Source organism: Zea mays, chromosome 1 (genome assembly GCF_902167145.1).
Source record: "Zea mays cultivar B73 chromosome 1, Zm-B73-REFERENCE-NAM-5.0, whole genome shotgun sequence".
Classification (NCBI taxonomy): domain Eukaryota; kingdom Viridiplantae; phylum Streptophyta; class Magnoliopsida; order Poales; family Poaceae; genus Zea; species Zea mays.
The window spans coordinates 93497025-93512671 of record NC_050096.1 but is presented as its reverse complement, the minus strand read 5'-3'; the positions used below and the strand labels follow the sequence as shown (position 1 = coordinate 93512671).

Below are 15647 nucleotides of genomic sequence, written 5' to 3'. Positions count from 1 at the left end.
CACGGTTCGTCCAAGTGCTCCAGATGCAGCACCTCCGAGGTATCCACACGTACAGGGAGGAAGCACCGCGTACCGAACTGCTAGGTTCGCGACGGCGGCTTGGCGAGGGCGAGAGGTGGGCGGCGGCTGTTAGTTCGCTGGTGGCGAATTAGGTTATCCTTAACCGCGCCCCCGCCCCTCATTATATAGGCGTTATGGTGGGCTTCTGACGCCGAGGCCCATCATTAACCCTAAAGCCCAGTCTAATTTTGGATCTAATCCGAATTAGGCTTCCTTCCCCTTAAGTGTGTGACCCTATAGGTTCACGTACAAATAGACATAGCCCGAGTACTCTTACTTGGCCCAATAATTGACAGCGGCCTCTAGCAAGACATGTCAACTCCTATGTGTACGTAAAGATCATATCAGACGAACCATTGCGACATTACGTACATGTTGTTCCCTTTGTCTCACGATATTTGGTCTGGCTCTAAGCTGACCTCTCTTTCTTGATACTGTGAATTGGAATCCTTTCAATGGTTAACTCTTAACCCTAGCACGGCCATGCATTTCTTGATCCAATCACTCGAGGGGCCCAGAGATATCTCTCTCACAAAGAGAGGGACAAATTCCATCTTGACTGACCATGCCTCACAGCATGCTTCCTGACAAACCCAAAACTACCTTTATAACTACCCAGTTACGAGATAGCGTTTGATAGTCCCTAAGTAAGTCAATTCACATCTTGAGAACATGCGACAATCTCAGGTCTAAGGATACAGTATTCATGTTGCAAGAAGAGAACTATATTACAATATCTCACGTTGGGTCGGTCCAGCCTCATGTCATACATGCGCCCACATTATTAGTTTAACATCTCCATGTTCATGACTTGTGAAATGTAGTCATCAACTAATACATGTGCTAGTCATCGACTCTGACTAGGGACATCATTTAGAATAACCATATAAGTAAAGAATCTCACAAACAATTCACATAATTGCTAATCAATACAAGGTGCCTTCCATGGATATTCAATTAAGCAATATATATCATGGATACAAAGAAATATGCTCATCTCTATGATTATCTCTAGGGCATATTTCTAACAACCTATGCACCTGTAGCTAGGCTTGAATCAATTCGCATATTACTTGCCTATGCTACTTACCATGGCTTTAAGCTCAATCAAATGGACGTGAAAAGTGCCTTCCTCAATGGACCAATCAAGGAAGAGGTCTATGTTGAGCAACCTCCCGGTTTTAAAGATAGTGAGTACCCTAATCATGTTTATAAACTCTCAAAGGCGCTTTACGGGCTCAAGCAAGCCCTAAGAGCATGGTATGAATGCCTGCGAGATTTTCTTATCACTAATGGCTTCAAAGTCGGTAAGGCCGATCCTACTCTCTTTACTAAAACTATTGCAAAAGATTTGTTTATATGCCAAATTTACATTGATGATATCATATTTGGGTCTACTAATAAATCTACTTGTGAAGAGTTTAGTAGGATCATGATTAAAAAATTTGAGATGTCTATGATGGGGGAGTTGAAGTATTTCCTAGGATTTCAAGTCAAGCAACTCCAAGAGGGCACCTTCATCAGCCAAACGAAGTATATTCAAGACATTCTTAAGAAGTTTGGAATGAATGATGCCAAGCCCATTAAGACAACCATGGGAACCAATGGGCATCTCGACCTCGACATGGGAGGTAAATCCGTAGATCAAAAGGTATACCGGTCGATGCTAGGATCTTTACTCTATTTATGTGCATCTCGACCGGATATTATGCTTTCCGTATGCATGTGTGCAAGGTTCCAAGCCAATCCTAAGGAAGTTTACCTTAGGGCCGTGAAAAGAATCATGAGATATTTAGTTTATACTCCTAAGTTTGGACTTTGGTACCCCAAGGGATCCACTTTTGATTTAGTAGGATATTCAGATGCTGATTGGGCAGGGTGCAAAATTGATAGGATGAGCACATCAGGGAGTTGTCAGTTTCTGGGGAGATCCCTGGTGACTTGGGCTTCAAAGAAACAAAATTAAGTAGCTCTTTCTACTACCGAAGCCGAGTACATTGTCATAGGCCATTGTTGTGCACAATTACTTTGGATGAGGCAAACCCTCAGGGACTATGGCTACAAATTGAGCAAAGTCTCTCTCCTATGTGACAATGAGAGTGCTATCTGCATGGCGGAGAATCCCGTTGAACACATCCACACTAAGCACATAGCCATTCAGTATCACCTTTTGAGGGATCACCAACAAAGGGGGATATCGACATAGCATATATTAACACCAAAGATCAATTAGCTGATATCTTCACCAAGCCTTTAGATGAGAAAACCTTTACCAAACTTAGGAATGAGCTAAATATACTTGATTCTCGGAACTTTGATTGACACTTTACACACATAGCTCATTTACATACATTTGGTCTTCTCTCTTTCATTTGCTACGACTAATGTGTTTCCAAGTGTATTTTTTTGCTAAGTCATAGATTGAAAGGGAAATAGAGTATTCGGCAAAGACAACGCTTCCACTCAACTCCATCGATTTCATTTACTCTTTGTCGGTATTCCGTCATCACTCTATATTGGTCTAATCTTTCACTCATATATTGTTTGGCAAAGGGAGAGAGGATTTAAAGGGCTCTCAAACGTCTCCGTTTTTGGTGATTAATGCCAAAGGGGGAGAGAATAATAGCCCAAAGCAAAAGGACCACACCACCACCCAAATTTTCAAAAGAAGTTTTCAAATTGTATCTCATTGTGTTTTCAAAAGGGGAGAATGTTTTTAGTATTTTCAAAAATTAGTAAAACCCTCTTGAACACTAAGGAGAGAATTTCATTCATAAGGAGTTTTGTTTAGTCAAAGGAAAAGCATTTGAAACAGGAGGAGAAATTTTAAATCATAAAAATGCTTCGCACAATCTTACTCATATGCCTTTGACTATTTGCAAAAGAATTTTGAAAAGAATTTCCAAAAGAATTTGCAAAACAAAACAAGTGGTGCAAGCGTGGTCCGAAATGTTAAATAAAAAGAAAGCAACCATGCACATCCATTGAAGTTATAAATTGGTTTTAATTATAAGTAACCTATGCACTTACAATTATGCAAACTAGTTCAGTTCTGCACTTATATATTTTCTTTGGTTTGTGTTGGCATCAATCAACAAAAAGGGGGAGATTGAAAGGGAAATAGGGTCAAACCTTTTCCTAAATGATTTTGGTGGTTGAATTGCCTAACACAAATAATTGGACTAACTAGTTTGCTCTAGATTATATGTTCTACAGGTGCTAAAGGTTCAACACAAACCAATAAAAAGATCAAGTTAGGGTTCAAAAGAAAGGAGCAAAAGAAACCGAAGGCTGCCATGGTCTGGCGCACCAGACTGTCCGGTGCACCAGGGACCGTACATTCTGCACTCCTCAGCTTCGGGTTTCTCCAGGCGCACTCCGCTATAATTCACCGGACTGTCCGGTGTGCCACCGGACTGTCCGGTGCACCAAGCGGAGCAACGGCTATCAGCGCAACGGTCGACTGCACAGTGCCCTGACAGAGCTACAGTTCGCGGCAGAAGTCAGAGCAGGCGCAGAAGACGCACCGGACAGTGAACAGTGGCTGTCCGGTGCGGCATCGTACCATCCGATGTGACACCGTACTGTCCAATGCCCCAAGAAGTCAGAGCTCCAACGGTCGAAACTGTTAGAACCCTAACAGTTGAGTGACGTGGCTGGCGCACCGGACTGTCCGGTGCGCCCATCGACAGCAGCCTTCCCCAACGGTTGAATTGGTGGTTAGGGCTATAAATACCCCACAACCACCTCCACTCCAACTATCCAAGCATTCACTACTCCTCATTCAATACAAGAGCAATACACAACACTCCAAGACAGAAATCAAAGCCTCCGATCAAATCAAAGCCCACAATTCAACTCTAGTTTTTAGGACTTGTGAGAAGATCGACTTGTGTTCTTTTGTTGCTCTTGTTGCTTGGTTGGCTTTCTTCTTTCTCTCATTCTTACTCTCAAAGCCTTGTAAGCGAAGCAAGAGACACCAATTGTGTGGTAATCCTTGCGGGGTCTAAGTGACCCGGGAAATCAAGGAAGAAAGCTCACTCGGTCTAGGTGACCGTTTGAGAGAGGGAAAGGGTTGAAAGAGACCCGGTCTTTGTGACCACCTCAACGGGGAGTAGGTTTTCAAGAACCGAACCTCGGTAAAAAAAATCACCATGTCATCCGCTTTATTCCTTGGTTTATTTGTTTTCGCCCTCTTTTTCGGACTCAATTTTAATTCTAACGCTAACCTCGGCTTGTAGTTGTGCTTTAAGTTTATAAATTTCAGATTTCGCCTATTCACCCCCCTCTAGACGACTTTCAATATGCACCGATGTACATTATCTAGCATCTTAGATATTTTTAAAACTAATTTAAATGCACATTATCAGTTACCTACGAAGTACTAATCTGCACGGATGTATATCGTAGATATTTTTAAAATAGTCTAGAGGGCCCACTACGATCAGTTCGCCTAGGGCCCCTTAAAATCATAGGACCGAGACTGCCCGTCGCTAGTGAGGTCCAACATTGCTAAAACTAGATTCAATTTTGAGCTACTCCCTAAATATTATAAACTATTAAAGACCAAGTTATTTTTTTATTCACAATAGCTATTTAGCAACTTGTTAAATATGAGTGTAAGAAGATTTATTTTAGAGAACTATTAGAGTTGCTCTTGCACAGACATCGCATAAGAGTTCTTTTTCAGGAAACAAAGAAAAATCTTGAACCGCTTATACACCGCGTGAGAACGTGTCTAATAAAAGTTCCCTAAAAATTAAAATAGATACATTTTATAAAATTTATGGCATCAACCAAAAATTAAGCTCTAATAATAAACCCTAAATTAAGTGATTAATTGAAATCTGTTAATCTACTCTGTATGTCTAAAGTATATTTATGGCAGTCTAATAGGTGACCTATATTTTTGACAATTTTTTTTATAAAACAGGATACTGTTGGTGCAGTTTTTTTTAGCTTGAGCTATATAATTTAGTGCCGTTTGGCAGAGCTCTCCAAAGGCGATGTGAAAATCGGCTCTAGAGCTGTTTTGAGTGTTGAGAGCCGGAGCTAAGGAAAACCGGCTCCCAACGGCTCCGCATCGCTCTCGTGCTTTTTGCCACTGACAGCTACATGCGGATGGGGGCTGTGCTTCGTGAAGATCTCGGCGGCAGCGGCGGGTCACATCTCGACGCCGACAGCAACGGGGGCGGCGTGGAGAAGGGTAGCAAGAAGCCACGGACATAGGCAGCTCCATCCCGATGGTGCACAAGACTGGCCTTGTACGTGAGGGAGGCAGTAGGAGTGTGGCCATTAAGAAGACGCGCATTCTAGCTCCCGCGCGTAGCCGTGCTGCATGAAGGTGATGTTGTCGCAAAGGCGCTGTCAAGGAACGCGGAGGCCTGGGACAGGGCGGCGGTCATGGCTCATTGCAGGCGCGTCGCGGGATACGTGCATAAGGTGATCGTGGAAATGTCTAAAGGGGAAGGAGTTGTTTTGCTAAACAGTTTGTCCTATAAAGAAGTTACTTCCGTAGAGGAGCCGGAGATGGAGCCTTTTTATGAGGAGCTGGAGCTCTGCGAAATAGACCCTTAGTTTAGGACACTGAGTCCTTGTTCGTTTGTATCAGATTGGAGGGTCGAAACTATTTCTAGCCGGATTGTTTCTCTAATTTATATAAACTTTGATTAGCTGGAACGATTTTAGGTGTAATCTGATGTAAACGAACAAGGTCTAAGACAAATCAGTGTTGGAGATGCTTATAGCAAGCTACATGGTGAACTTATCATCGTTCACTCCATCAGACAAGCCAGCAGTGATACCTATATAGCTTTCTTATGTGGACGCCGACTCCCATTTGCTTACACAAACGCCGCCGCCACCCCCTCCCCCCGCCAAAAAAAGAGAAAGAAATGTCCTCGTTTTGAAAAGGAAAATGATGGGTCCGTTTCAAAATTAAAAGGGATGGTCCATGGACGGCATGACGATTAGCTTTTATATGTGTCACCCAATAATTAATCCGCGTATACAAACATGGATACGGCCGGACTGGTCCATCTCTCTACATATAGAGTTTATTTGATTAGAAGGAAATTGAAGGGGAGAAATTAATTCATTTAGGGCTAGTTTGAGAACCTCAATTTTCCAAAGAATTTATATTTTCCTATAGGAAAATGAATTAATTTTTTTTTGAAAAATTAGGGTTCCTAAACTAGCCCTTATCACTCAATCCGTTCCAAACCCTTTCTTAGACCAAACAACCATAGTACGCGTGCGCGCTTGTGTGTATGTATGTCAATGGCATGGCTTGTTGCATCGGCGGCAATATTTGTATCGTATTTTCGTATACCCTGCGCACTGGGTGGAAGAAGACACGGGGTTTAGGGTAGAGCTGCCTTGCATCAGCAAGTCAGCAACACCAGATTGAAACGGCTAAATTTGAATAATTCAAGACGTGTAGGCGCGCGTCACCGGTTCCATTCCATCTCAACTACCCGAAAGGATACAGAGGAAGGGACGTGCAATTCAATCAAGGCATAAACATGGACGTCAGGATATATATTTAAAACACCTCTCCCACTTCTCCTGAATATTTTTTCAAAAGGTCTCCTCATCGCATAATATAATCCCGTACAAGAAGGTCGGCTCCGTTTGGTATGGATTCACAGACCCAACTCCTCTGCTGCTAGAGCCGTTTCCCGGCTCTTGCTGCCAAATGCCTCACATTTGAACGCACCAAGCTCCGTGTTTTCGAGTCTATACACTACAAAGCAGTATTTTACACAACTATATATACGATCGGCTGTCTATCTCCAGCAGTCCGTACAGTAGCCCGTACAGACGTGAAAAACACTGCTTCGTATTCATACTGTAAATGTCACTGTTTATATAGTATCCAGTGGAGTTTAAAATATAAGGTAAAATATGGAATAGGATAGAGAGGCTACCGAAGATAGCATAACAGTGCCTTCAGATGAGTGATAAGATAGGAGTAAGAAAAGAATGAAGAAAGATAGGAAAACAAGTAAAGAAAAGAAAAAGAGGGAAAAAGGATTAATGCCTCTTTTGTGATGTAGGGATTTTAGAGGAATCGTAAATGAATTTTATAGATATATCATTTTATTTTCACAGGAAAAAACTTAGAAAACACCATTTCTACAGCTGTTTATCAAACGCGTTTCTAAAGCTGCTTTTGTTTCTTTAAACTTGGGTCAGCTTCAGCAGATCACTATCATCTCTTATTTCAAACTTTACTCCGTAAACTATATCAAATAATGTCATCTATATTGCCACGTGTTGTATTTTATTTTACATAATCTATGGAAGACAGCCTTAAAGCTATTTTTGTTGAAGCTAAAGTTTTACAAAAAGCAGCCACATCGTATTCGTCGTTCTTTAATCTTTAATCGGCCAGGTGTGTTCCTCGTGCCCAAGTCGTCGCTGCTCATGCTCTTATCCAAACACCAAAGGTGGGGCCGCGATACAAGGGCGCTTGGATAGTCACGTCCATTCAGCGAGGATATTTTTAGGGTACCTTTGGTTGCAATGACAGGATAAGATGGGATGGGACGGGACGATCCTTCAAATTAGGTTGTTTGATTTTAGGTTAAGGGTTGGGACAGGACTATTCTATTGTTGTCCCCTGTTGTCCCTCAAATTTAGAGAGGCGAGAGAGAATATCAGGAAATGTCTCTGTCTTAGCTGTTCCACAACCAAACACATCCTTAGACGTTTGGATTGGGGATTTTCCTTTTCCAAAACAACCCTGCCCGTCTGGCAACACTGCCCGGGCCAGGCGGCTCCTAGATGCATGCTACAAACCTCGAAACATTGGTGCCGGTCTGGCAGTTTGGACGAGACACTGGAGATGAAAAACAGGTAACCATCCAATTCAAAATGTGGGCGTCCGTCTGGCGGTTTGGATGAGACATAGGAATGAAACAGACCGAACTTCGCTCGATATAGCTTAGGTCGTTACAACAACGAGCTAAATATCTGACGATAAGCTCGCGAGTCATACTAATTAGACATGAAGATCAATATAAACAAATATATATAATAGGAAACAGTGTTTAACACTAAAAATTCAAAAACATTATAACATTAATGTCGTACGTCTTAGATTCTAACTTTCAATATCAACAAAATATGCATTAAAGTTATAGATTTACCCATCCTTATTATAGCAAGGTAGCAACTAGCATTATTGTAGAGAAATCCATCACCAGTTCCACAATATCTAACATTTCATTGAACGACACTAATGACGTCTGTTGATAGCAACCACAAGTTCACAAAGCTACAACCAACAATCAAATATTGAAAATGCAATGCAAACGCGTAGCCATATAATAATGCAAATATTTAATCATATGGCACATCCACACATGTCCATATCATAGATTACAACCTTAAGAGGGCAAGACTAAGACGATGAGCCAGCACCGATGACTAGATAAACTTATGTTGTGCTTGGCTTGGCTCGTCTGCCTCACGAGTTAGCTCACAAGCTAACTCATTAGATAACCGAGCTATAATACTGGCTCGGTTCACTATAAAATCGAAACGAGCTAAGACGACTCACGAACGAAAATAAGCCAAGCGAGTCATGGAAACATGAGTGGTGTTTCGTCAAACCTATTTACTACTCCCTCAGTCCCATAAAGCTTGTCGTTCTAACATTATATGTGAGAAAACAAGTTAAGTGAGAGAATACAACAATACTCCTATTAAATACAATGATTCATGTGCATAAAACATTAGCCACTGCTTTATTACACCTTTTTTGTGTCTAGAATCTGCTGCCAGGATTTTTTTAGACCCACACTGCAAACTTTATGAGGCAAACGGCAGGTTCTAGGACGACAACTTTTCCGGGACAGAGGGAGTGCTAGTGGTGGGAATTGGACCGTATCCGGCCAGCCCGGTCAAGTCCATCATGCTTCATACTAAACGGATTTGGACCAACAAAGACTAAAAGATTTTTGGGTCGTATCGTGCCAGTCCGAAGTGTAAAAACAGTGACCCAGTCCGACTCTAAACCACGTCGTGCCTTCTTTGGGCCGTGCCGGTCTAAACCCGACCCGTATATTTGACCACATAAAATCAAAATATTACAACCATATAAAGTTCATATCTTACTAAATTAAAGATATTAAACAATTCTAACATTATTTGATCACATAAACTCCAAATATAACAACAATATAAAGTCGATATCTTACTAAATTAAAGAAATTAAATAGATTGGACTTAATTGGGCCGTGCCGGCCCAAGCCCAGCCCATCTATATGGGTCGTGCTGGTCCGACGGGCCGGAAATTGAGGCCCGACCCAAATTATTTCGTGCCAGGCCGTACTTTGGACTTATATTTTCGGACCGTGTTCGTGCTGACCCGAAAAGCCCGGCGCATATTCCCGGCCCATATTCGCAACACTAGGGAGTGCTGACGAAATCTCCCACACGGGACCTCGAGCTACAGCTACAGTTGCCAAAATTGGAACGACATTAATGAAGCCCAGGCAAACGGCATCCACTCCAGCTGTCCTGGTAGCTTGCATGGATAGTATACACCAAATAACCGATCCGACTATCTGAGGCGTAAAAATCTGGTCAATCGGCTAGCCAGCCATGATATCCCCTGCGCAGTTGGGGTTGCAACTCGCAAGCGCGTGTAGAACTATAGATGGCCAACCGGGTCGCACGGCACGGCACTGGCACTAGCACGGCCAGACACGGCACGACAGGGCACGGCACGACTAGGCACGGTAGAAGATCCGTGCCGTGCCTGTTAGTGCCAGCGTGCTAGGCCCTCGGCCCAGGCACGACACTACCAGTGCTTAACCGTGTCGTGCCGTGCCAACAGGCACGCCAGCACGCCAGTGCTAGTGCCAGCACGGGCACTACGTGTAGAAATACCAGCAGCAGCATTCAAACAGCATAAGTGAATAACAGATTTCATAGTTAATAACAGATTCAAACAGCATTCAAACAGCATTCACAAAGAGAGTAAGAGACTAATCAAACAACAATTTTATGAGCTGTAGTGCAATGGCTGCCTCGTTAAAAATCTGTATAGGTAAAACCCACCCTTGTGAGAAACCCTAGACAGGAAAAAAGAGTACAGCCCAGCTCATTAAAATGTTTTTCAAATGTTTACAGTCCAGTCCAGTCCAGTGTCCAGGTGCATAATATTACAGTCCCATTACAGAAATGGTCACAAAGAGAGTAAGACTAATCAAGATAAAGATCTTCAAATGTTTCTTCAAGCTCTTTGTCATCCACCATGTGTTGCATCCTTGCTTCAGCATCCTCCCAATCTTTAATGCATGTCAACATCTCAACCACATCAGACTTCAATCTCCTCCTCCGCTCGTCGATGATCCTGCCAGTTAAACTAAAAGTGGATTCTGAAGAGATGGTAGACACAGGAACAGTTAAAATATCTTTAGCCATAATTGACAGTACTGGATAAGTGAGTTTGTGCTGATGCCACCTGTGCAAGATATTGAAATCATCAGTTAATTGGTTGACAGTGTCACAATCTAAGTAAGAAATGAGTTCAGAAGCAGTAGAAGCTGAAGAGCTTGCAGCATGCAGTAGAGCAGTTGCAGAGGTATCTCTAGCAATGTTTAGAGTAGAAGCAAAAGAATGCATACCAACAGAAGTACCCACATCATGAGCATCATCATAAATTTCATCCCAAGCAGACCGTTTCTTACCAGACAAGTTAGGAGGGACAACCCTGTTCAATCTAACAGATCCATATTTTTCTTCATATTTATTATAAACATCAGTAAGCTTAGCTCTAGTGGTAACCTGATAAACAGCATAATCTGTATTTGTCAGGTTCATTAATCTTCTAAGCACTCTACTAAAACCTTTCATTTTAGCTCTAGGGTCCAAGATGAACGCAAAAGAGTAAAGTAAAGGGATGTTCCTCCAATATTTATTATATTTATCTATCATAGGTTGAATGACACCTCTGATGTGAGTGTCATTAGCATAGTTCTTTAGATGTATAGCAATCTTAACAAGAAAATGAAGCATAAGTGGAGATGTAGGATAATAAACACCAGACAATGCAACTGTAGAATCATAAAATAGCTCAAGAAATTTAAGTACTTTCTCTCCAACAACCCAATGTTCATCGGTTAAAATAAATTGATCACCTTCAGCCCTAGGATAGTTTGCATGCATGAAAGTAGTGAAAGGTATCTTATGAGGAAACAAATGCTTAAGCATGAGATATGTAGAGTTCCACCTAACCTCCATGTCCAACTGGAATTTTCTAGGCCTAATATTAGTAGCAATGCAATAACTTTTATATGCAGCAATTCTCTGATTAGAGGAGTTTAAAAAAGATATTGCAGTTCTAAATGTTTCAATCAAATTCTTAAGAGCATCTAGGGCCTCTTTAACTATCAAATTGATTATATGACATGCACAACGCTGATGCAAGAACATTTCAGATTCTACCCCATTATCAATACCAAGATATGGTGACATTATAGGTCTAAGCAACCTCATGGCAGCAGCATTAGATGATGCATTGTCTAGGGTAAAAGCAAACACCTTATTAGTCAAGCCATAATCAGCAAGCACACCAGCAACACGATCAACAATGTTTTGTCCATTGTGTGACACATCAATAAGAACTAAAGCAAGCACCCTTTTCTCTAGTTGCCAATCAGGGTTTATGTAATGGGCAACAACACTAAGGTAGTCCTCTTTGGCATTACCAGACCAAATGTCAGAGGTCAAACACACACAATTAACATCAGAAGAAGAAAGTGTCTCAACAAGCTTAGCCTTTTTGTCAGTGAAGTATTTAACCATGTCTCTGGTGGTGGTTTGCCTAGAGACAGGCACAAATTTAGGATTATGTGCAGTTCTAATGTAGTGTTCAAATGCAGCATTTTCACCCAAACTAATAGGAATTTCTAGCCTAGCAAGCAATCGAACCAATTCATTACGTGCAACCATAGGACAGTACTCCCAATTACGCATACTACCATCAGGATTAAAAGATATCTGAGACTGAGACATGCGGGTTTTTTCACGCCTCCTGGGACATCTATCTCTATGTCGGGTCAGGTGGCCAGTGCCACCACTAGAGAGAGCAGAATATTGCTTAGAGCAATGTATGCACTTAGCTGCAAACCTTACCTTCTTACCATTCACGGTTTTGGAAAATTTCTCGAAATCTAACCACACTGCAGAAGTAGAAGGACGACAACGCTTGGAACTGTGTTCGTCCCCTTCACCTTCCTGATCCTGACCACCGACTTGTTGTTCATCACCGACATGGACGGGATGCTCACTGCTAAGGCCAAAGAGCGCTGCAGCATCCTCCCGGAGGTCATCCTCATCGTCGTCTCCGGCCAACCCACACAACCGTCGCTCCTCGTTGCAGTCGATCTCAACAGTTTCATCGTCGGAGACGGCCATCGACCCACCTCGGGCTCGGAGTCCCGGTTCCTCAACGGAGTAAGCCGGAGCACCAGAGCTAGGAGAGAGGAGGGGATGACCGGTCCGGCCAACCGGTTCCTCCACGGATTTGAATCCGGAGCACCAGAGCTAGGAGAGACCGGAGCTAGGAGAGACCGGAGCACCAGAAGAAGATAGGTGAGGGAGACCAGAGCTAGGAGAGAGGAGAGGCCGAGAGGGAGACCGGAGCTAGGAGAGAAGAGAGTACCAGTGCCAGTGCCAGTGCCGGAGGGGGAGAAGAAGATAGGTGAGGGAGACCAGAGTCCAGAGCTAGGAGAGAGGAGAGACCGAGAGGGAGACCGGAGCTAGGAGAGAAGAGAGTACAAGTGCCAGTGCCAGTGCCGGACAGTGCCGGAGGGGGAGAAGAAGATAGGTGAGGGAGACCAGAGCTAGGAGAGAGGAGAGGCCGAGAGGGAGACCGGAGCTAGGAGAGAGGAGAGTACCAGTGCCAGTGCCGCCGTACCGGACCCCGGAGTCCCGGTTCCTCAACGGAGCAAGCCGGAGCACCGGGATCTCCGCAGAAGCGCAGATCACACCGGAGGCCGGAGGGGGAGAAGAAGACAGGAGAGAGGAGAGAGATGAGGGAGAACGGAGCACCGGGATCTCCGCAGAAGCGCAGATCGCACCGGTTCACAAACCCTAATAAGCCGGAGCACCGGGATCTCCGCAGATCACACCGGAGGGGGAGAAGAAGACAAGAGATCCGAGCGGGGGTTATGGATCTGAGTTACCCGGTTCACAAATGCGCAGATCCGAGCGGGGGAGAGCCGGAGAGGATCTCCATTCTCCGACGAGCGACGATCGATCCGAGTCCGAGCGGAGGCGCCGAGGCGGAGAGCCGGAGACCGCAGACCGGAGGCGGAGATGGAGACCGGAGCGCTTAGCGGAGGCGGAGGCCGGAGGGAACGAGGGAGAGGGGAGCTCGCCGGACGCCGCCGAATCGCCCGCGGCTGAGCGAGAGCGAGTTAGGGTTTGAGCGAGAGCGAGAGCGAGTGACTGAGTGAGCGAGTGAGCGGCCGCGGCTGGGGAGTGGGGAAGTGGGGGCCGGGGGCGGGTTACACGGCTCCTGGGTGGGCCGTGCCGGCGCTGTGCCAGCCCAATTTACCGTGCCGTGCCTGGGCCGACCCTACGGGCCCAAGTGGTGGCCCAGGCACGACACTAAGAACGGGCCGTGCCCGGCACTGGCACTAAAAGGACCGTGTCGTGCCGTGCCAGTGCCGTGCTTTTTAGTGTCGTGCCAGTGCCGGCCCGTCGTGTTAGTCCCATTTGGCCCGTCGTGTTAGATAAACTTATGTTGTGCTTGGCTTGGCTCGTCTGCCTCACGAGTTAGCTCACGAGCTGACTCATTAGATAACCGAGCTATAATACTGGCTCGGTTCACTATAAAATCGAAACGAGCTAAGACGACTCACGAACGAAAATAAGCCAAGCGAGTCATGGAAACATGAGTGGTGTTTCGTCAAACCTATTTACTACTCCCTCAGTCCCATAAAGCTTGTCGTTCTAACATTATATGTGAGAAAACAAGTTAAGTGAGAGAATACAACAATACTTCTATTAAATACAATGATTCATGTGCATAAAACATTAGCCACTGCTTTATTACACCTTTTTTGTGTCTAGAATCTGCTGCCAGGATTTTTTTAGACCCACACCGCAAACTTTATGAGGCAAACGGCAGGTTCTAGGACGACAACTTTTCCGGGACAGAGGGAGTGCTAGTGGTGGGAATTGGACCGTATCCGGCCAGCCCGGTCAAGTCCATCATGCTTCATACTAAACGGATTTGGACCAACAAAGACTAAAAGATTTTTGGGTCGTATCGTGCCAGTCCGAAGTGTAAAAACAGTGACCCAGTCCGACTCTAAACCACGTCGTGCCTTCTTTGAGCCGTGCCGGTCTAAACCCGACCCGTATATTTGACCACATAAAATCAAAATATTACAACCATATAAAGTTCATATCTTACTAAATTAAAGATATTAAACAATTCTAACATTATTTGACCACATAAACTCCAAATATAACAACAATATAAAGTCGATATCTTACTAAATTAAAGAAATTAAATAGATTGGACTTAATTGGGCCGTGCCGGCCCAAGCCCAGCCCATCTATATGGGTCGTGCTGGCCCGACGGGCCGGAAATTGACGCCCGATCCAAATTATTTCGTGCCAGGCTGTACTTTGGACTTCTATTTTTGGACCGTTGTCACACCCGGATTTTAGGGGTCCAAAACCCGGGCGCGAACATAAACACCAGGTGTGCTGGGACCAAGTCTCACACATATGATGCATAGTGGCACAGGATCGAATGTCACATCTTTATTATATAATAGGAGTTCTATACAAAATAAATAATTACATATAAGGAGACAACGGTCCAGCAACCCAAAGTTGACTGGGAGACGACGACCTAGATCTCTCTCACGAACTCATCGCAGCATCCTCCATGCGCCTCATCCTGCGGTACCTGTTCTTGACCTGTGGGGGGGTGTGAGACAGCAAGAGTGAACTCACATACGTTCATCGCTCAACAAGTTGTGGGGAATAATGTGCATGAACTCGCCAAAGGTGGGAGCTCACGTGAAGTGTAAGGCTTACCAAAGAGGATGGTTAGAGCTGAGCATTGCTTTTAAAGTTGGTCAAAATTTTATTAGCAATTACTAAGTATAAGTAAATACCAACCCAATTAAGTAGTAGAACAAAAGTAACAACATCACCTGCAATGCAATGCATATGGCAAATTGAATTTAAGTTCCATAATTTAATCATCAGAGAGTCCTGAGCTGCTCATGACCGTGAGCTCGGCTAGTATACCAGTTTTACACTCTGCAGAGGTGGTACCCTTTACCCACAAGTCATGTTACCCATCTGCCAAGGGATCGCGACTTCCCATACACCTCTACCGAGGAGGCGAGGCAGGGTAACACTACGAGGCCTTTACAAAGTTCCACTAGCTTTAGAAAACCCGCTACAGTTTATGGGAAGCTCCAATGCAGGAATCCCTTGCAGGACCGCCATCGCAGCAAAATCCTCCCGAGGGCCTCCCTACACTGACCACTCCCCTACTGCCCTTGCCCCTTTCGGGTAAGGTAGTCCTCCACTAGCTTTCC

General features: G+C 44.3%; 1 pseudogene across 1 annotated transcript; it reads left to right on the top strand.

The window, feature by feature from the left end:
* The first annotated feature begins 5077 nt into the window (after nt 1-5077).
* LOC100279162 (uncharacterized) lies at nt 5078-5837 on the top strand (annotated as a pseudogene). The gene has a single exon (NR_157225.1). The product of NR_157225.1 is annotated as an uncharacterized protein (transcript).
* Nucleotides 5838-15647: the final 9810 nt, after the last annotated feature.